We start from the raw sequence: 23,247 nt of genomic DNA, 5'->3' as shown, positions 1-23,247 counted from the left end.
CATACATACATACATATACATATGTATGTATTTAGAGTGTGTTCAGAGAGGACCAGTACCTTTGGTGTGATGGCTGCTGAGCCCTTTTCAGTCTCTTTACACCTTTGCTGTCCACCTGTTCCACCCAATTTTTACCTATGACTCCAAGAAGTTGTGGCATGGACAGCAGTCACACCCTGGTAAAACTTTTCAGTAGATGGGCCAAACCAGGTTGAGGGTAACCAAGGGTTTTCAAACCCATTGGTGAGTTAGGGGGGGTGTCTACCCCAAGCATGTGAAGACTTTCTCTGGTGGAATGGGTGAAAGAGAACAATTTGTTCCAATAGTCATGAAGGCAGATGAAGCAAGTGATGTAGAGCGCTTAGAGCTTGGTTAGTCACCAAAGATGCCAGGGTCATCCACTGCATCTTGAGCCATCACCAGCCATCTTGACTCTGTCCTGCCATTGGACTATGATGACACTGGAGCAGAGAGTGAGACTGATGACTTCGTGCAATTGTGCCTCACTTAAATCTAATTTGAGTGCAAATCAAAAGACATCCCCCATACCATTTCACTATTATGACTCAAAGACCTATGGTGACAGGCAAATGATGAAGCAGCAGGTGTGGATACACTGGGATCTGTAGTCACAACCCTGCACATAGGTGACCCAGGCCCTAGGGTTGTTTCTCACTGGAACAACAGTGGAACTTGGAAGTCCCTTAGGTGTTTGAGAAGCCTTTTAAGGATAGCACTGCTCACGTCCTGGAATGAGGAAGGGGGCTAGAAAAGTTGCCCTAAACATTATCTCCTTACCCAACCCTGGCCTGATTACATGGAAGGCTGGAAATCCCACTATGCGGTCAAAACACAAAAAAATGTACAAAATGTACAAAAACATCTGCAAAGATGATTCCACTCACCATCAACACATGGAACATGCACACACCAGTAAACCTGAAAGAACAACTGCTCTTGTTGCAAGAGAACTCAACAGGTATCACATCCAAATAGCAGCTCTGAGTGAAACAGGGTTGGCAAATGAAGGCCAGAAGCTGGATATACATTTTTCTGGAGTGAGCACAGTGAAGGGGAGTGCCATGAAACTGGCATGGGTTTTGCAATCAAAACTAATCTAATCAGCAAGCTGGTATGCCTGTCAAAAGGAATGAATGACAGGCTCATGACAAGGTGATTGATTGCCACTCATAGGAAAACACCACTCCACCAGCATCAGTGCCTATGCTCCTACCATGACAAACCCTGATGAAGTGAAAGAAAAATTTTAGGAAGATCTAGAGACCCTTGTCATGGATGTGTCAAAAGAGGACACCTTATAATTCTGGGTGACTTTAATACTAGAGTAGGCTCAGACTACTAGACTTGGCAGGGAGTCCTAGGGAGGAACAGAGTTGGAAACAGTAACAGCAATGGTCATTTACTACTGAAACTTGTGCAATGCATGACCTTCTCATCAATAACACTGTTTTCCATTTACCTCAATGAAATAAAACTTCATGGATCCACTCCCACAGAAAATATTGGCATCTAATAGATTGTGTTATTGTAAGGAAAAGAGACAGAAAAGATGTGAGAGTGACAAAGGCAATGTGTGGTGCAGAGTGCTGGACTGATCATAGACTTATCCTTTGCAAGCTAAATATTTGCATTCATCAATAGTGCCACCCCCAAGGCAAAATGACTACCAGAAGAATTCATATGAACAAATTAGAGCTTTTCTCTGAAGGTGAACAGTTTGTTTCTAACTTGGAAGGAAAGTGGAATGAACACATAGTTGGCAATAATGGAGCAGAAAAGAAGTGGGCAGCTTTCAGAGATTTAGTGTACAGCACTGCATTTGCTCATTTGGGTCAGAACACTCGGAAACACCAAGACTGGTTTGATGAAAAAGATGGGGAAATCCAGAAGCTCCTAAATGAAAAACAAGAACTCCTCAGGATATACCAGTAGGATTGTTCATCCACCTCTAAGAAGGCAACATTTAATTCCATCAGAAGCAAAGTACAAGCAAAGCTTAGAGAGATGCAGGATTCCTGGCTCAGTAAGAAGGCAGATAAAATTCAGTTTCATGCTGATTGTAACAATCCAAAGCACTTTTATGATTCCCTGAAAGCCGTTTATGGACCAAAAACTTATGGTGCATCACAGCTACTCAGTGCTGATGTAGCCACATTGATGAGTGATAAGGACATGATCCTAGAGAGATGGGCTGAACAATTCCATAGTGTTCTCAATAGATTATCATCAATCAATGTTGACACCATTGAACATTTACCTCAGATTGAAGTCAGTCCCTCCTTAGATGAACTTCTAATTGAAGAAGAGGTTTTGAGGGCCATTGGACTCCTTTCATGTGGCAAAGCACCTGGTGCTGATTATATTCTAGCTGAGATTTACAAGGTAGGAGGACGATTGTTCACACAAAAGTTGACTGGAATGTTCCAGGATATATGGCAAGAGGAGGTTATCCCCCAGGAGTTCAAAGATGCCTCCATTTTCCATCCCTATAAAGGTAAAGGGAATAGATTATCCTGCGACAATCACAGAGGGGTCTCTCTCTTAGTCATTGCTGGCAAAATTCTCGCTAGAGCCCTCCTTAATAGGCTGATCCTTCACTTGGATGATGGTCATCTGCCTAAGAGCCACTGTAGCTTCAGAAAGGGCTGAGGAACAGTTGATATGGTGTTTGCTGCCTGACAACTCCAGGAGAAATGCCAAAAGCAGAAGAGAGGTGGGGACACAATGTTTGTAGATCTGACCAAGGCTTTTAAAACTGTAGTTCATGATGGCTTATGAAAAATTATGTCAAAATTTGGTTACCTGGAAGAGTTCATCACTATTGCACGTCAGTTTCATGATGGTATGTTTGCCTTGGTTCTGATGCCTTCCCAGTCACCAATTGAATGAAACAGGGCTGTGTGCTTGCTCCCATGCTTTGTGCATGATGTTTTCAGCCCTGCTGTCAATTGCTTTCAATGAGGATGAACATGGCATCAAGGTCAACTACTGTTCTGATGTTAAGTTCTTCAGTTTCTAAAGGCTACAAGCCACGACTAAAGTGGACGGAGTGTTGGTGAATGATTTTCTGTTTGAAGATGATTGTACACTGAATAGAGCCTCGGAAGTTGAGATGTAATAAAGTATGGATTAATTCTCTGCTTCCTGTACCAATTTTGGCCTAAAAATTAACATCAAGAAAACACAGGAGCTCCATCAGCCACCACCACACCATCCATACATGAAACCATTGGTTATGACAAATGGAGAAGTTTTGAATGCTGTGGTAGTGTACTCTCCAGGGATGTACACATTGACATTGAAGCTGACACTCTCATTGCTAGAGTTATCTCAGTGTTTGGAAGGCTCTGAAGAAAGTTTTGATAGAGAAGAGGTATTAGACTGACTAACAAACTGAGTTCTACAGAGTTGTTGTGATGAACTCATTGTTGTGTGCCTGTGAAACCTGGACAGTCTACCAGTGCCATGCCAGGAAATTGAATCGCTTCCATCTGAACTATCTTAGGAAGATTTTGAGGAGCACCGGGTAGGATACAGTAGCAGACACTGAAATCCTTGCTGAACTGCCAAGCATTCAAACTGTGCTTCAGAGAGCACAACTCCAGTGGGCTGACCATGTTGTTTGATGCAAAATGTATGCTTGTCAAAAAGATTATTTTATGGAAAACCCACATGGGGCAGGTAATCACATGGTAAGAAGAAGTCATACAAGGTCTCTCAATGTCTCTCTCAAGAACCTTGGATTTGACTGTGTAACATGGGAGACACTGGCACAGGACCACTCAGTGTGTCATGCCCACATCAGAAAGAGTGCTGTGCTCTATAAGCAAAGCATAGTTGAGACAGCATAAAGTGAACATAGGATGTAGAAATTTGGAGTATTCACCCCAAATATTCACACATACCATCTGTGCCCAACCTGTGGTACAGCATTCCAAGCTTACATTCGTCCGATCAGCCACAGTTGGACACACTGAAATTTCATTCTATCATGGTGATGTTATTTTGGTCCTCTTCAAGAATGAAGGGCAACAACCAATTTATACATAAATATAGACGTATACACATATACACATACACATACACATACACATTGTGTTCATCCTTTGTTATCAAAGAACACCATGCCATCAGAGAAATGATGACATGACTTGCACTTGACTTTGTTTTGAGTGAGGGAGGGTTGTGCAGGTTCCCAGCCTCACTTCTCCTCCATAGTCATCTGAATCCAGTGACCAGATATTCAGACATACACATATACACACATGCATACACCCATATACTTATATCTATGCATATGTAATATACATATACGTACATACCCATACACACCTACATACATATATTCCCTTTAACTACCCTGAAAAAGGTCTCATGAGTTACAAATAACATCTTTCCCTGTAGGAACATAAACAGTTTAACTTTAATGAGTTCCTTAAGGCTTCTCTTTACTGTTTAACTTTTCATGTTTCTTCTTGTATTTAAAAGTCAAATTTTCTATTTAGCTCTTATCTTTTCAACAAGAATGTTTGAAAGTTCTCTATTTCATTGAAATTTCATTTTTATCCTGAAGTGTTAGACTCAGTTTTGCTTGGTAGGTAATTCTTGGTTTTAACCCTATCTCCTTTGAATTCTGGAATATCATATTCTAAGCCCTTCAATCCCTTAGTGTAGAAGTTTCTAAATCCTGTGTTATCCTGATTGTATTTCCACCATACTTGAATTGTTTCTTTCTGGCTGCTTGTAATACTTTCTCCTTGATCTGAGAACTCAATATTCCTAGGAGTTTTCCTTTTGGAATCTCTTTCAGGAGGTGATTGATGGATTCTTTCAGTATTTTTTTACCCTCTGCTTCTAGAATATCAGGGCAGTTTTCTTTGATAATTTCATGAAAGATGATGTCTAGGCTCTTTTTTTGATCATGGCTTTCAGGTAGTCTCATAATTTTTAAATTGTCTTTCATGGATCTATTTTCTAGGTCAGTTATTTTACCATTGAGATTTTTCACATTGTCTTCTATTTATTCTTACTTTTGGTTTTGTTTTGTAATTTCTTGGTTTCTTATAAAGTCATTAGCTTACATCTGCTCCAATCTAATTTTTTTTAAAAAACTATTTTCTTCAGTAAGTTTTTTAACCTCCTTTTCCATTTAGCCAATTTTGTTTTTTAAAGCATTCTTCTCTTCATTGGCTTTTTGGAGCTCTTTTGCCATTTGGGTTAGTCTATTTTTAAAGGTATTATTTTCTTCAGCAATTTTTGGTTCTCCTTTAGCGAACTGTTGACTCACTTTTCATGATTTTCTTGCATTGCTCTCATTTCTCTTCCCAATTTTTCCTCCACCTCTGTTATTTGATTTTCAAAATCCCTTGTGAGCTCTTCCATGGCCTGAGAACATTGCATGTATTTTTGTAGGTTTTTGATATAGAAGCCTTAATTTTGATGTCTTCCTTGATGGTATGCTTTGTTTTTCCTCATCTGAAAGGATGGAAGGAAATATCTGTTCACCAAGAAAGTAACTTTCTATAGTCTTGTTTTTTCTCCTCTTTTTGGGCATTTCCCCAATCATTTACTTGATTTTTGAGTCCTTTGTCAAGTGGAGGGTGTACTCTGGGGACTTGTAAGTTCTCAGTTCCTCCAAAGTGGCACAGTCAAGGGAGAGGAGTTTCCTCCCCCCTGTCCTGCACTCTGGTCTGGGAGAAATCAGAAGCACTCTTTCCTGACCAGGATCTGGGAGTAAGATTCCCTCTCCACAGCTACCACAAGCTCCACCCTGCCAGCACTTTTTCTCACCCCAGGATTGACACTCAGAACTGAGATACAGATCAGCCACTCAATTTCCCCAGGGTCTTTAGGCTGAGAGCTCCAAAAGTGTCAACTTCAGCTGCTCTGGGGTCAGGGCTGGAACCAGACCACACTTCCCTCTCACCTGGGTGGAAAACTTTTCTTACTGACCTTTGAAGATGTTTTTGGCTTTTGTAGATTGAGAAATCTGGAAACTGCAGCTGCTATCCATGATTACATGCCCTAGAGAGTGCTGCAGTCCTGACTGATCAGTGCAGCCAAGGCTGGATTGTGCTCCACTCTGAGCCTTCAGTGGCCTTATAGGCTGTCTTTGGCTGCAAATCTCTTTTATTTTGTGGCTTCTGCTGCTCTAGAATTTGTTTAGAGTCATTTTTACAGATATTTTATGGGTTATGGAGTGGGGAGAGCAAGAGCAGGCTGTCCTTCTACTCTGCCATCTTTCCTCTGCCCCTTTTTCAACCATTCCAATTTTTTAAAGAATCATTTTCTTCAGTGAGATTTTGGACTTCCTTTTCTGTCTAACCAGTTCTGCTTTTTTAAAGATATTCTTCTCCTTATTGATTTTTTGGAATTCTTTTGCCTTTAGGCTCATCTGTTTTTTAAGGCATTTTCTACCACATTTTTGGGTCTCCTTTAGCAAACTGTTGACTCATTTTTTTATGATTTTCTTGCATTAATCTCATTTCTCTTCCGATTTTTTTCTTTACTTCTCTTACTTGATTTTCAAAATCTTTTTTTTGAAGTCTTCCATGGCCTGTGAACAATTCATAGTTTTCTTGGAATCTTTTGATGTAGGAGTTTTGACTTTGCTATCTTCTTCTGGTTATATGTTCTTGATAATTGTTACAAAATTAAGATTCTATATTCTGAGTTTTTTTAATGAAATACATGACTTTCTAACTCTTTCTCAAGGTAGGACTCTGCTTCTAGTTTATGTGGGTATGGGGGTGAGTGTACTGTCCCAGACTTCAGGAGTTTTGTATTAGCTACTTGATTCCACACTGTCTGTGGACTCAGAGCTCTGGAAGTGGTCACTGCTGCCCCTGACACTACAGCCCCCACTCCTTCTGCTGCCCTAGTGTTGGAGCTGGGACCTCCATTGGGCTGTACTTCTCTTTTACCCAGGTTCCATAGAGTTTTCCTACTGACCTTCTATACTGTCTCTGCTATTTGTGGGTTGAGAAGTCTGGAAACTGTCACAGTTGCCAGTGATTCTGCATCCTGAGGACTGTTCCAGCTAGTCTTTGCCAGTTGTGGCTCATGCCAGACTGCGCTTCACTCCCAGTCCAGTGCAATATACCTTTTCTGTCAACCTTCCAGGTTGTCTGGGGCTGGAGATTTGTTTCACTCTGTCATTTTGTGGGTATTGTAGATGTAGACATTTTTAGTGTCATTTTTTTTACAGGTATTTGGAAAGGTTTGGGAGAGCTCAAGAAAGTATCTGCTTGAACTCTGCCATTGGAGGCTCTGTCTCCAATTCACAACATTTCCCAAAGAACAAGGAGTTGGATATAGATTTGTGTTTCATCATTTACACATAAACGTTATGATACGTTTATTAGTAGTTTAAGGTTTACAAAGTCCTTTCTTCATGACACTAATGCAAGTATTATTATCTCCACTTAAAAAAAAAAAAAACAACTGTGGTTTGGGAGGATAAGTGAAATGAATCAAGGTTTCTAGTTTTGAAATCAATATAATTCTCACTATACCATACTAGCCGTATACCTTATTATTCTCTAGAAAAAGAGATAGGAAACATCTATACAAAGTAGATCAGCCCAGTTCCATATATATAATTTTCAGAATTATAGAAAAAAATCTTTGTCCAGAAATTACCATTACCCTTTTCTTCTTTCCAGATTTGTTCTATATTATAACACTTTTGATCAGTTTGACATACTCTCTATGGAAACATGTAATGTAGTAATTTGGATTGACACTGTCAGTAATTGAAATATGATTATAACTGAAGTTCATTACCAATTGCTATGGATTATATTCAATTAGTTTATTATAGGAGGAAAGAACAGATTTAGAAAAATCAGAAAGAATAAACAATAGGTGCTCAATGCCAGCAGAACCAAAACAAATCTATTAAACCAGTACAGAATGTGAGGGCAATGCCCCCAGAGACTGAAATCTTAAATAATACACTAAGAAATATGCTATGTGTGGTGAGCTAACCATAGTTAAACAGAAAAATACTTTATTGTCTGGATTGTCTAACCTTTTTCCTCTTTCTCTCTTTTCTTTCTATCATTTCTGCTTCTCTCTTTCTTTCTTCCTCACTCCCTTTCACTTTCTTCTTTTCTGCTTTTCTCTCTCCCTACTTTCTTTTCTTTCTCTATTTGTTTTTTCAGGGGCAGAAATATCCCCTTAGTTAGACATATTACTAAGAAAGCTTCCCAAAAAAAGAAGCAAATTCATTGATAGCTATACAAATGGGCTTTTTTGGGTTCATAAAATACTTTAAGCTTTATAAAGTATTTTCTGGAAATGAGGGTAACACTTTGTGAACTTATTTCCTAGGACCCAAGCTACTGGAATGGAAAAATCCATGGAAGAAACATATTAGTGTCATCATAGACAATGATAAAGTTTACATAGGATGCTCAATTATTAGGAATTTAGGTATGAGATGAAGAGGAACATGGTGATAGGCATATGTCAAACAAATAAACAAAAACTATAGAAATGGTAGAATTAACTTAAAAGTGACAGAGTAAATTTCGAATGGCAAGCTTTTGAAAAAATAGAAAGGAAAGCCTAAACTGAGTACATTCTTATACTTTGAAAAAAAGGTATAGGATCTAGTGATTCATCACAGCAGAGACACACAAAGGAGAATAATACCCACTTGTCCACTATGCCCTCATATGCCTGAGGACTACATAAATAGTAGGAATACAGGTTCAAATACTATCCAAGAAATGTACACAGCAAAAATCTATGTGCACAATTTCCAATTGCATCTGTTTAATTACTTGCCTGCAAAGCAGCAAACAATAGTAAGGAGGGTCTGGAAGCAGAGTGTTAATGAGATTCAAAGAATCCAGATAGCACTGTTGGAGTGGAGATAAAAGACAAACCCCAGTATCTCTGCATTTTAATCAGTCTGATCACAGTTTTGATGAATATGCCAAAGGGACTGTTCTTTGCTCTGTTTCTACAGTGAGTGAAAGCAACAAAAGGAGCAGTTTTGAATCTCACACTTACTGACAGATGAGTCATGTGGGATTAATATTTGAATTCATCAAGGTTAGAATTAGAGTTAGGGCTCATGTTTTCCTTGATAGACACATCATCATTCCATAAGTGTGATATTTAGGAGCCTGATTGGTTAATTAACTAATTATTCTAGTTGAGCAGGGACCTGTGCATGTGATATGCTCAGTAACACCATATGTGATATTTATCCAAGAAAAATATTGTGAACTAGTCTTTGCAGAATCTTAGACAAAGATAGCATTAAAAGAGGGACTGTGTTATAGAAACTGCAAATACATAACTGAATAATACATATTACATGACACAATGATACATAAAATGTTAAGCTACCGTCTTGACTCAAATACTTGATTCTGCAAGTGAGAATGAGTTCCGTGTATCATAGACACTTAGCTCAGTTTCCTGGAAGTGGACTAGAGTACATACAATGACCTAATGAATCACCCCAAAATTGCCCAACAAAATCTCCAGCTACTGACTGGTAGGGGAAAACTAAGGACCAGGCTGTGAAGGGGAAGATGTACATCTGTGTTTATTAGTCTTTGCTCAAGCTACTAAATGACACACACAGATGTAGGATAAATCTCTCTATCTGTCTATCTATTTAGATATATATCTTACATCTGTATATGTATATGTATATACACATACACATATATACATATATACACATACATATATACATACACATAGATGTATATATGTATGTGTGTATGCATATATATATATATATAATGTACATCTACATGTATACACACACACACACACATATACATATATGAAGGGTTTGTGTTTGTCCTTCATTGCTGAAGAAAACCATGCCATCAGAGAAATGACATGATATGTATTTCACAATAGGCAACTAGCTAGGCTGATACAGAACATAGTCTTGAGAATAGCAATAAAATGTTCTAGAGTTGGATATGTATCAGTGAGCACCCCATCACTCACCAGGGGGCCTGCCATCACAGGTTCTTTGATCTGCTTCTCTAAAAGGAAACACAACTTTTCAGGGGTTAACAATCACTTTAATCAATCACATCTAGTTAGTTCAGGGGGAAAAGTAAGCGCTCTGAACTTGAGAGAAAATACAGAAAAATCTAAATCAGAAGAGAGCTCTTCCAAACTGTCTAACAGTAAACAATACATATATCACAATTCAACAGACAGATCCATAGTTACCAGAGAGGGAAGCACCAACATCTGTGTTTTCAAAGCCAGGAGGGGTCTGCTCATTGGCTTCCCACAGTCTCATCTGGCACACAAATCTTCTTCCAAACACCAAGCCCCCAAAGTAAAACCTCACCTCAGATTCTTTATACACTTTTTAGAGACAGAGGGCATCACATCCCTGGGGAAGCAGTGCCTCCTTAACAAAAGGTGTGGGCCTTTCTATAACTCTTCCCAGGTCCAACAATGGCTGGGAAAGATCTTCCTTAATCACATCATTCAAAGGCATTATACTGCTTGGTATAAACAAAAACAGCAAAAGATCCTACTTTGCTTCCCCTAACAGGTACAAAGACATATGGGATCACCTGCAAAGTTCCTAGAGAGTTAGGGAAAGAAACAAACAATCCCATTTTGAATTCAGCTGGGTGGCTCAGTGGATAGGGTGCTAGGACTGCCCTTAACCCTGTTTGCTTCTTACCTGTAAAATGAACTGTAGAAGGAATTTGGAAAATCCCTCCAGTATCTTTGTGAAGAAAATTCCAAATGGGATAATAAAAGTAGGAAACAATTGAAATGACTGAACAAGAACAACCTTCTAATTTTCCTGAAACCATGGATATGTATAGGTTCTGCCCACAACAAAGTAGGGAATGCTTTGAAATAAGGGTTGTTGCAGTTTCTGTATTCTTGTTATAGTATGACTGCTGCACAGAAAGATTCTTGACTACTGTTTATCATAAAAACTTTTTGTCATACACATTGAGAATATTCCAAAATACTATCCTTCTATGCTCTCCAACCTCTCCACCCCTACACTTTTCTCTAGCCTGAGAAAATTCCAAATGGGATAATAAAGAGTAGGAAACAACTGAAATGACTGAACAAGTCTGTGGACTTGCCAACAAACAAACCCAGAAATCGTCTGGTCTGAAATATACACACAGGAATGAGAATCCTTCCACAATGTAACTGTTAAGTGGTCATGCAGTCTTTGCTTAAAGATCTTTGGTTAATGGAAACTCCCTGATTCCAAAAAAAACTCGTTCTGCTTTTGCTATCTCTCTCTGAACTTGATATATCTAACCTCAAAATAAACAAGAAAGAAGTTAAGGAGGTGAATAGAACTCTGGATAAGGTAGATATGACAGATCTCTGGAGAAAATTTAAAGGGGATAGAAAGGAATATATCTTTTTCTCAATGGTATATGACATACACACAAAAACTGACTATCCTAGGGCACAAAAACCTCACAATCCAGTGCAGAAAGGCAGAGATAGTCAACGCATCCTTCTCAAATCATAATGCAATAAAACTTATATGTAATCAAAGACCATGGGAACATAAACCAAAAACTAATTGGAAACTAAGCAATCTAATTCTAAAGAATGAGTGGGTTAAACAACAAATTATATAAACAGTCAACAACTTCATTCAGGAGAATGACAAGAATGAGACAACCTACCAAATTTTATGGGATACTGCAAAAGCAGTTATTAGGGGAAGTTTTAAGTCTTGGAGTGCATATATGAATAAAATAGAGAAAGAGGAGATCAATAAATTGGGCATGCAGCTGAAAAAGCCAGAACAAGAACAAATTGAAAATTTGAGAGATTAATAAAATTGAAATTAAGAAAACTATTGAAGTAACAAATAAAACTAAGAGTTGGTTTTACAAAAAAAAACAATAAACTTGATAAACCTTTGGTCAATTTAATTACAAAAAAGAAATAAGAAAACCAAATTACCAGTATCAAAAATGAAAAGGGTGAACTCACCTGCAATGAGGAAGAAATTAAAACAGTAATTAGAAATTACTTTGCCCAAGTGTATGCCCATAAATTCGACAATCTAATCGAGATGGATGATTATTTTAATAGATACAAATTGCCCAGACTAACAGAAGAGGAAGTCGAATACTTAAATAACCCCATCTCCGAAAAAGAAATTGAACAAGCAATCAATGAACTCTCTAGGAAAAAATCTCCAGGGTCAGATGGATTCACAGGTGAATTCTATCGAACATGTAAAGAACAGTTAATTCCAATACTATGTAGACTATTTGGGAAAATTAGGGAAGGAGTCCTCCCAAATTCTTTTTATGATACAAATGTGGTTTTGATACCAAAACCAGGAAGAGCCAAAACAGAGAACAAAAGCTATAGACCAATTTCTCTAATGAATATAGATGCAAACATTTTAAATAAGATTTTAGCAAAAAGAATACTGCAATTTATCATGAGAGTAATACATTATGATCAGGTAGAATTTATACCAGGAACACAGGGCTGGTTCAATATTAGGAAAACTATTAATATTATTGATCATATCATTCTACTTTTGATCCAACGGAATTGTTTGGACTTATTTTCTTAACTTGTGCCTCAAGGTTCCTGTTTGTTACTTCTATCCATTTCTCCTAGTTCTGTCTTATAGAACCAAGAAGAAAAATCAGCTATCATGTCCTCCCTAAGTTTTTTTTCCCCTATAAACCAAACATACCTAGTTCCTTTATTAGAGATCATCAACCTGAAGTTTATAAATTTATTTTCATTTATTTTATTTTTAATATTTTATAATAGCATCTCAACATAATTGTTCCCTTTTTAGTCATATCTATTTTCTCTGATGTTTTAATAAAAAACCCAAACTATTATTCTGAAAAAGAGGCCATAGTTTTCATTGGATTGTCAAAGGCACCATGACACATAAAAAAGTTAACAAACCCTACTTTAAACAAAAGTTACTATAATTATTTGTTACTGGGTTGTATGCCTGCTCTGTTCCACTGATCCATCTTTCCATTTCTTAGCCAGTATCATATCCTTTTGATAATTACAGTCTTACACAGTTTAAGATGCTGCTAAACCTCCTGCCTTTACATTTTTCCCCATTAATTCCTTAATATTCTTGTCCTTTTGTTCTTCCAAATGAATTTTGTTATTATTTCTTCTCCCTTAATTATTATTTTTGTAATTTAATTAGGATGACATTGAATAAACAGATTAAGTAGAATTATCAGTTTCATTATATTTACTCTGCTCACCCACAAACAATTAATATTTCTCCATTTTTTAAAATCAGACATTATTTGTATAAAATGTGTTTTATAATCATATTCATATAGTTTCTGGGTTTGTTTTGGGAGGTATGCTACTAGTATTTTATACCATCTACAATTACTTGAAATGGAGTATCTCTTACTATCTCTTCTTGCATTGGTGGTGATACATAGAAATGTTAATGATTTATGTGGGTTTATTTTATATCCTACTACTTTGCTAAAATTATTGTTTCACTTAGCTTTTTAGTGAAATTTTAGGTTTTCTACGTATGTCATTATGTTATCTACAAGGGTACTTCACTGCCCATTCTATTTCCTTCAATTTCCTCTTTTTCTCATTGCTAAAGTTAATGTTTCTAATACAGTAGTGAATAATATTAGTGATAATGGGAACCTTTTCAATCCTGATCTTATTAGGATGTTTTCTAGCTTATCTCTATAACAAATAATGCTTGCTGATGGTTTTAGGTAGATGCTCCTTATCATTTTAAGGAAAAATGAATTTTTACCTAAAATTTCAAGTCTTTTTTAATAGGAACAAGAGTTCTATTTTGTCAGAAGTGTTTTCTTCATCTAATGACAATAATATTTTGTTGCTTTTTTATTGATATAAGCGTTTATATTAATAGTTTTCATTATGTTAAATCATCTCTGTATTCTTGGTATATATCTGGTCACAATATATAACCTTTCTGATACATGGCTATCATCTTCTTGCTAGTATTTTATTTAGTATTTTTGCATCTATAATCATTAATGAAATTGGTCTATAATTTTCCTTCTCTGTTTTTGCTCTTCCTGGTTTAGATATCAGCACCAAAATTATTTCAGGAAAAGAGTTTGGTAAGACTCCTTGTTTGACTTTTTTCCACTCAATTTAATAGTTGCTCTTTAAATGCTTTATAGAATTTACTTGTAAGTATTTCTGGTCCTGACACTTTTTCTTAGAAAGCTCATTTATAGCCAGTAGTTTTTTTTTTTCTAAAATAGGTTTATATATATTTCTTCTTTTGTTAATCTAGGAAGTTTATATATTTTTTAAATATTCTTCCTTTTCACTTAAGTTGTTAAATTCATTGGCATATAATTGAAAAAAATAACTTCTAATAATTGCTTTTATTCCATCTTCATTAATAGTATATTCAAACTTTCCATTTTGATACTTACTGATTTGTTTTTCTTCTCTCTTTCTCTCTCTCTCTCTCTTTCTCTCTCTATCTCTCTCCATCTTGCTCTCAGTCTCTCTCTCTCTCTCTCTCTCTCTCTCTCTCTCTCTCTCTCTCATCAAATTAATGAATAGTTTTCTGCTTTATCTATTTTAATAAAATCAATTCTAGTTTTATTTATTAATTCAACAGTTATTTTTTACATTCAATCTTATCAATGTCATATTTAAAGTTTAGGATTTTCAATTTGGTGTTTAATAGGAATTTCAAATTTGTTATTTTTCTAGTTTTTATTTAATTGTGTACCAAATTTATTGGTCTGAATTCTCTATTTTACTGAAGAGAGCATTTGGAGACAAATTTTTCCAATTACTGTTTTTACTGAATCTCATAAGTTTTATATTTTGTCATATTATAATAATTCTCTTTAATAAAATTATTATTTCTATGTCTTGATCTTTAATATACACATTCTGTAACATTAGGTTATTTAGATTCCAATTAGTTTATAATCCATGTTCCCATTGTACCTTATTGAATATAGCTTTTGTTGTAGTATGATCTGGAAAGGATGCATTTAATATATCTGCTTTATTTTCATTTAGCTATAAAGTTTTTGTGCCCTAATATATGGTCAGTTTTTTCAAGATGTCATGTACTACTGAGGAAAAGGTATTTTTCTTTTCTATTCCCATTCAGTTTTCCACAGATATTTATCATCATTTAATTCATCCCCTTCACTTTTTTCTTATTTTTTTCTTAGATTTATCTAGTTCTGAGAAGGGAAGTTTGAAGTGTCTTGTCATTATTATTTCGTTATTCATTTCACCTGTAATTTAATTAGCTTTTTCTTTAAACGTTTGAATGTTATAGCATTTGGTGCATACAGGTTTACTTTTAATATTATTTTATTACCTATAATGCCTTTTAATGTAATGTAATTTCCCTGTTTGTCTCTTTTAATTAAACATATTTTAGCTTTAACTTTGTCTGAGATCATGATAGCTATTCCTTCCTACTTTTTTTTGCACCGGCTGAGTCAGAATATATTCTTCTCCAGTCCTCTATTCTGTGGTATATATGTGTCTCTCATTTTATTTATTTGTTTGTTTGTTTGTTTTACATTTTCAACATTCATTTCCACAAAATTTTGATTTCTAAATTTCTCCTCATCTCTCCCCTCCCCCCTCAAAAAATGCCTTGTATTCTGATTGCCCCTTCCACCAATGTGCCCTCCCTTCTAACAACCCTCCCTTCCCTTATCCCTATCTTCTCTCTTGTCCTGTAGGGCAAGATAAAATTCTATACCCCATTACCTATATTTCTTATTTCCCAGTTGTATGTAAAAACAATTCTCTTTAAATCATAACATATCCATTCATTTTTCCTTGCAGGACTACACTTAGCTTTGCTAGGTATGTTTTTTTCTTGGTTGCAAACCCTGCTCTTATGCACTTCAGGATGTCATGTTCCATGCCCTTCAATCTTTAATGTAGAAGCTACAGTAGCTATCCTGATGGTAACTCCACAATATTCAAATTGTTTATTTCTAGTTGCTTGTAACATTTTGTTTGGAGTATTTTCTCCTTGACCTGGTAGCTTTGAAATTTAGCTATAATGTTCCTGTGAGTTTTTCTCTTAGGATCTCTTTCAAGTGGTGAATGATGGATTTTTTTCTATTTCTGTTTTACCCTTTAATTACAAACTTCAGGGCAATTTTACTTAATTTCTTGAAGTACAGTGTCTAGACTCTTTTTTAAAATACATAGCTTTCAGGAAGTTCAACAATTTTTATATTGTCTCTCCTTGATCTCTTTTCCAGGTCAGTTGTTTTGTATTTTTTCATTCTTTTGATTTTGTTTTATCATTTTCTTTCTAGTGTTTTGTGTAGTCATTATCTTTTCCTTGCCCCATTTACTTTTTAAGGAGTTTTTGGATCTATAAGTTTTTTGGATTTTTGTCCCAATTGGTCGACTTTCTTTTCATAATTTTCTTGATTTTCTTGCCTTACTCTTATTTTTTTCTACTTTGCCCTTAACCTCTCTTATTTGATTTTAAGTTCTTTTTAAGGGCTTCTAAGAACTATTTTGAGGCTTGTGACCATTTTGCATTTTTCTTTGAAACTTTAGAAGTAGCTGTTTTGACTTCACTGTCTTCTTCTAAGTATGAACCTGGATCTTCTCTATCACCATAGTAGCTATCTATAGTTGGGTTCTTTCTCTTTGACTTACTTATTTTTAGCATCTTATTTATTGTATGTTAACTTTACATCAGAGTGCAAAGCCAATCATGGCAGCATACCAGAGGACTGCTGCTATGAGTAATTTCAGAGGTCTAATGACATAGTATAATAAACTCTCTACTTATTCAGCAATAAACTAAACATTGTTCGGTAAAGTATAACATTCATAACAGCATCCTTAAGTAAAACATATCCAGTATATAACATCATAACAATAGAAACATCCTTATTCACCACCAAATATCCAAGTAAAGTCCTTTTTCAAAATACCGCGCTGTCCACACCTAGGAGAGAGTAATAACAATCTCCATAATCAACATCAAATGTCCAAGTAAAGTCCTCTTTCATCTTAACCAGAAGTTGACTTCCATGTCCCAAGGCTCTTCCTCTGCAGGCTGACCCCTCCTAACTCTCACCCGGGATTCACATGTAGGCACCTCCCTGTTCCTTTTCCATGTCTTGTCTCAGGGGACTGCTCCACCCCACAGCTTCTGTCTCTGGGAAAACAAAGCTAAACAGGCCAACAATACGAACACACACCACCAGCAGCATCATTTCAATTCAACTCTAAAGTCCAGAACCTCTGTGTTAAGAGGTCAGTTCACTTTAAGAGCTCTCCAAAGGGGGTTAGCCTCATGGGCAGGTTTCTGCCCTATAGCTCTATTCTTTCAAAGTTCAGAGTCTCCTTCAGCAAGTCTTTCCCATCGGAGGTCTCTTCTCTCAGCCCAGAGGTCTCTTCTCTTGGCTCAAAGGTTTCCTCTCTTGGCTCAGAGGTCTCCTCCTAGCACTCAGATCTCCTCTTGCCTCTCTTCTCCTCAATGCTGGCTTACCCTTTCAGTGCTGTCTCTCTTCACATCGGCCTTCTCAACAATGACTCTCTCTTTACATACAATTCTACTCAGTATCCAATTGGCTAGAGCCCACATGCACATATACGATTGGTTAAATCTTAATCCAGAAAAACAGCAAAGATCCTACTTTGCTTGCTTTTACATGGAGTCAGACTCTATTCCTGAAGTGTGGGAGATAATGTTTCAAGCTTTAGGTTTCTCATGCTGCTGTTTTGAGAACTCTCTCAGGAGCCTAACCTTAGGTACTCTTCTCTGTCCCTGAGCAATGACCAGACCCCACAGCAACACTGTCACTGCAAAGGCTTTTACTCCCTCTGGTCAATTTGGTAGCTGCAAACTTTAGCTTAACCTTCTTCTCTGTAATTGAAATCAAGGACTTTGCTCTCCTGAGTGACCACAGCCAGCAGAGGGCCACCCCTTATATGGCCCTCACCAGCATATGCTAACTTCTCACCTGGAGTCACAACCAAAAACCCTCTCTCGTTCTGAATCTCATGGACAGTGATGGCAGAGGGCCATTAAATCTCCCCCTGATCACCTGCCTCATTCCACTCTGTCCATGGGGCAAAAGTTCCTGAAGGTGAGCCTGATAACAACATGGCTGCCCCTAGGGTGATATCTGTCTGGAAATATCCACACTTCAATCAAGTTAGACCACCACCCTGGGAGGTCAGGTCTTTCCTAATGTTATCTCAAGTTGTCTTAAGCTGAATAACTGTTTTACTCCAATTTTTAATTATTTTTGCTGCACTAAACTTTACTTTGAGGTATTATTTTAAATTGTTTGGGAATTTGTGAGAGCCAGATAATTTCCTGCCTTATCCACCATCTTTCCAGATTGTTTGACTAGATATTCTGTTTTAATTTATTTATTCACCTTCCTTTTGTTTTCCCCAGGAGTTCTTCTTTCATTTGTTAAAAAAAAAAAAAAAAAAAGTATTTGCCTAATTTATTTCAGCTAGTTTTCTAATACTTGTGCTTAAACCACTCCCCCTTCTCCTGTGAGTTTCTGCTTTCATTCACTGTTAAGTTGTGCTCTTCAGGATTCACTCCTTATATGTCTCCTGACATATATTATTTCTTCATGGTTTTTGACATGTTCTGTTTCTACCCACACCTCATAACTGTGTAGACTGTTGTTCTAGAGCCATTTGTCTATCTCTTCTTTACCCTTGGTTACTTTGTGTTTGGTTCTAAGCTTTATTTCATTAGCTCCTGCTGATGGCTTCCACTTTACATAATGTATAAATTCTCATGGTAAAGCTAGATTTCAATCCACCTTAAATTGTGCAAGATCAGAGCGTTGTAATCTTCAACAATTCTTTTCTTCCTTCCCTCCATCCCACCCCCACTGTCTTTGATCATAATATTACAGAATTCCACCCACCTGGAACAGCCTGGTTAGAAGACTTTGTCTTCTACACTGCTGGGAACATTACTGGTCAAGGTTCTGGCAGGCTTCCAACCGCTTTTCCTGAACACAGACTGGCTTCCTTGCAACAATCTGGTTCCCAGCGTTCATAGATATTTGGCTATTTTGTGTCAGAGAGGAGAAATGGTGTGAACGTACACATGTATGCACATATTCTAAACTATTGAAAAAGCTTAGTTTTATTTCTTTTTGGATTTTTTGATCATTATTTTGGCCCTTGTACTTTATAGATCTTTACTAGAGTATACATGGGAGAAGTTTCACAACCCTATCTTAACCAGAAATCAGCTATCACATTTGCATATTTGATTCTTTACAGGTTACTCAAAAATAATAATATCTGATATTTATGTAACACTTTTGCCTTATTTCATCTGAACCTCACAACCTCACAACAATCCTGCAAGACAACTAGTTACTGCAAGTAATATGATCTCTCTGTTACAAATATGGAAACTAAGATGTGGAGAGGTTAAGTGACTTCTCCATAGCCATACATCCATTAAGTTTCAGAAGTAGGATTTGAACAAAACTCTTCCTGGCTGTAGTGATAGGGCTGTTTCCACTAGACCACCGTGTTTACTGTAATGTGCCAATAGAATTATAATTCTCTTATTGACTGTTTCCAATTCCCCATATGGTGCAGGATATTTAAACTGAGGTTTATAAGACTACAAAGCATACGTAACACTTAAAGCTTATGTAACACTTCTGCCAGATATTTTTAAATTACAGGAAAGTCCTAGGTACACTGGCAGGGGGAGGGGGGGTGAGGGAGGGAAGAGTTGGAATGGGATTTCTTAACTCTGACTCACAGTTCCTACCTACCCAGAAACCTGGGAAACTCTCTGTTTTAAACCACCCAGTGTGCTGTTACCAGCTTGATTTGTAACCACAAAGTTCACACATCTCAAAGACAGTTTTGACAGGTAGAAGAAAACAAAATAGCATTCATGAAAGAACTCATAGCCAAGATAACTACCTTCCATTGAGCAACTCTCTCCCCAGAGACCAGCACATATCTCTGTCAATGATAGTTATACAGTAGATAGGGCTTTTAGGGCAAATGCCACATTTCTCACTCTCTCTTCTCTAACTACCTTCCCCTACTTTACCTTTCCTTTTATGGAATTGCAGAGTATAGTTTATAAAGAGCCACTAACCCTTGACCATAGAAGACCCCTCTTCACCATTGGGAGGTAGAAGACATATGATTACTGTGTCTTGGAAGGATACATGTTTTTATTTGTATCCCATATTGCTACCATGGGATTTTTCCTTTGTGTCAAACTCATTCTTGATAACCTTTGGTATAAAAAAAGTTTGCCCTTGATAAAGAACCAGCCATGCCCCTCCTATCTTTAATCAGAGTACATCCTGGGACAGTAGGTTTATACATGGTGATTCCTAAAGCCTAATAACCTTTTTTCTTCCTAAAGTAGGAATGAGCACTACTTGCTAACCTAGGAGCCTGACAAATCACCCCAATTTTCTTTGAAGATCTATTGAATCATTGTGGGGTATTTGGATGGGAATAATTCAAATTATCCTAGATAGCTACAGAACAGGTAGGATTGGGGGTGGACAGAAAGCTATACTCTCTAAGGGATAGTAAATGACAATACTATAGTACAGCTTATGAAAACATACAATAGAAATGCTGGGGTGAGAGTGAGAAATATTTTCCTCTATACTTATTACACATAATATTGGAGATAATCAATGGAATTATTTATCAGCTAATCCATTGTTTTTAATGATTGAAATATGCCTCACAATAAGTAATACTTTGTACTAGGGAGGGTATAGTGTAAAGAAATGATTTCTAAATTCTGAGAGTCAAAGCCAAACTGCCTTTTCTACTTCCTTAGTAAAAGAGTAACACTAGTATAAATTAAAATAGTTATGACATTCTACCTTGGTGATTTTTCTCAGGATGTGTTTATGTGATTAGTTATTGAAAAGTAAAAGATAGCAGGTGTGAGTACAGGTTGAGTTGTTGCTAACATCAACATTATTGGGCATTCCTTGACAATTAATTGTTGACCTTTTTTTTCAAAAAATCAAACAGATTATTTTTTTTATTTTCCTGTAATCATATTTTTCTTATTAATTTGGAAAACACTGAGATGCAGATATGGAAAAAAAGGCAGGATATCTTGCATCTGATTTACATTAGATAACAGCCTTCATTAACATTATATAAATTCCTTGAATATACATAAAAAATCAAAAAATACATTATAATGCTATTTAAGAATCAGTGGAAAAGATTGAATGAATCACTTTTCTTATCACAGCTATCGACAATCACCATAACAACCAAGCACACATTAGTTAAATTTATTCAAATGCACGTCAGCTGTTTGACCCACACCTAAAATGATAAAAACATGGAGTGAGAAAACAAATGCATCAGAATTTGAAAATAAATTCTTATTTTACAAAATTTTAAGTCACATTTAAGTAAATGCTAAGATATTTTGGATTATGTGATACTTCCTAATGTTTAAAACAGTATTCATATAATACTACACAGCTTTTCCTTTCCCAAAATGATTCCATGAAATTATGATGAAAAATTTCTAAACAAAACAGTTTAAGGTATCAGAATATTGCATTCCCTGTACACTAAAGGATAAAAAGCCTGGAAATTTCAGGGATCCCCATCAATATGGAAATAGCTGAACAAGTTGTGGCACATGGTTGTGATGGAATACTCGTGTAATATAAGAAATGATGAGCTCAGTGCTCATAGAAAGGCATGGAGAGACTTGCATGAAATAACAAAGAATGAAATTGAGCATAACCAAGAGAATATTGTATATAGTTAACAGCAACATTATTTTTTAAGAATGGCTTTGAGCAACTAAATCATTTTGACTATTACAAATACAAAAATTAAAAATAAAGGATATATGAAGACAGTATTTGCATCCAGAGAAAGAACTAATAAATAGAAGTACATATAGAATAATTTTACATATAGATAAATAGATTGATTGATTGATAGATATTTTGCCTAATGGTGGCCATCTGGGGGGATGAGGGAAGGAGGAAGAAAAAAGAATTAAAAGAAATTTACATGACAGCTTTGTTGTGTATTTGGATGGAACAGCAAGTTGGACAAGGTAGATTTGCAGTTACATTCTCAATCATCTTTCTTTTTCTATTGTACTGCATTATGGAAATGGTAATTTTGTTCCATAAATTGAAAATTGAAAAGAAAGCAATTTTGTAACATTTGCCATATTTTGTAATATTTGTTATATTTTGTAATATGAGAGAGAGAGGTAAGGAAAGAGAAGGAAGGAGTGAGGAAGAGAGATGAAAGAGAGAGAGATGAGGGAAAAAGTTTCAGCACCTTCCTTGATTATGGGCTTTCTCCTGTTGCTTTTTGATCTAAAGAGTGAGATCCCTACTCACTTGACCAGATCTAAACACTAGGAATGGAATGGATATTGGCAATAGTAGCCGACCTTCATTCCTGTAAAGACTTGAAACCAGTGGATTGAGCATTGTCCCTGTAGTCAGGAGGACCTGAGTTCAAATATGGCCTCAGACACTTGTTAACTGTGTAATCCTGAGCAAGTCACTTAACTCTGATTGCCTCAAAAGGAAAAAAAAAAAAAAAAACTTGAAACACATAGTTTCTGCTTTCATTATAGAGAAACCTAAGTCCAGAAAACATAAATGCAGTTATTTCTTCTTTTTTTATAAATGTCTTCTGCAGGTATATCACTTACATTCCTTTTCCCCTTCTCCTTCCAAAGAGCAATTATGATTAACAAACAATGAAAAAGACTGGGAAAAAAGCTAACTAATCAACATATCAAGCACAGAACCATTTATATTTAATGCCTCACATTCATAACATCCCCCTTCTTTAAAGAAGGAAGAGAGATGAAGCCTCAGTTCTCCCCTGTGAGGCCAAGTTTGATCACTATAATTTCATGGAATTCAAGGTCATTTGTTTTCCTGCTGTTTTTATTTGCATTGGTTATATACTTCTTTATGTTGTTCATATATTTGTATTATTTATTTTAAACATGTATATTGGTTTCCTGGTTATGTTTATTTCACTTTTCATCAATCCATCTAATTCTTTTCATGCTTTTCTATATTGACAGTATTCATTGGTTCTCATAGCACAGCAAGAGGATCCCATGATATTCGTGCACCACAACTTGTTTAGCTACCAAACAACTAATGACCTTGGTAAGGGGTTTTTCTGACCACTGTATAAACTGTATAACCTTCAAAATCA

This window comes from Notamacropus eugenii, chromosome 1 (genome assembly GCF_028372415.1).
Source record: "Notamacropus eugenii isolate mMacEug1 chromosome 1, mMacEug1.pri_v2, whole genome shotgun sequence".
NCBI classification, from domain to species: domain Eukaryota; kingdom Metazoa; phylum Chordata; class Mammalia; order Diprotodontia; family Macropodidae; genus Notamacropus; species Notamacropus eugenii.
Note: the sequence above shows the minus strand (reverse complement) of the source record.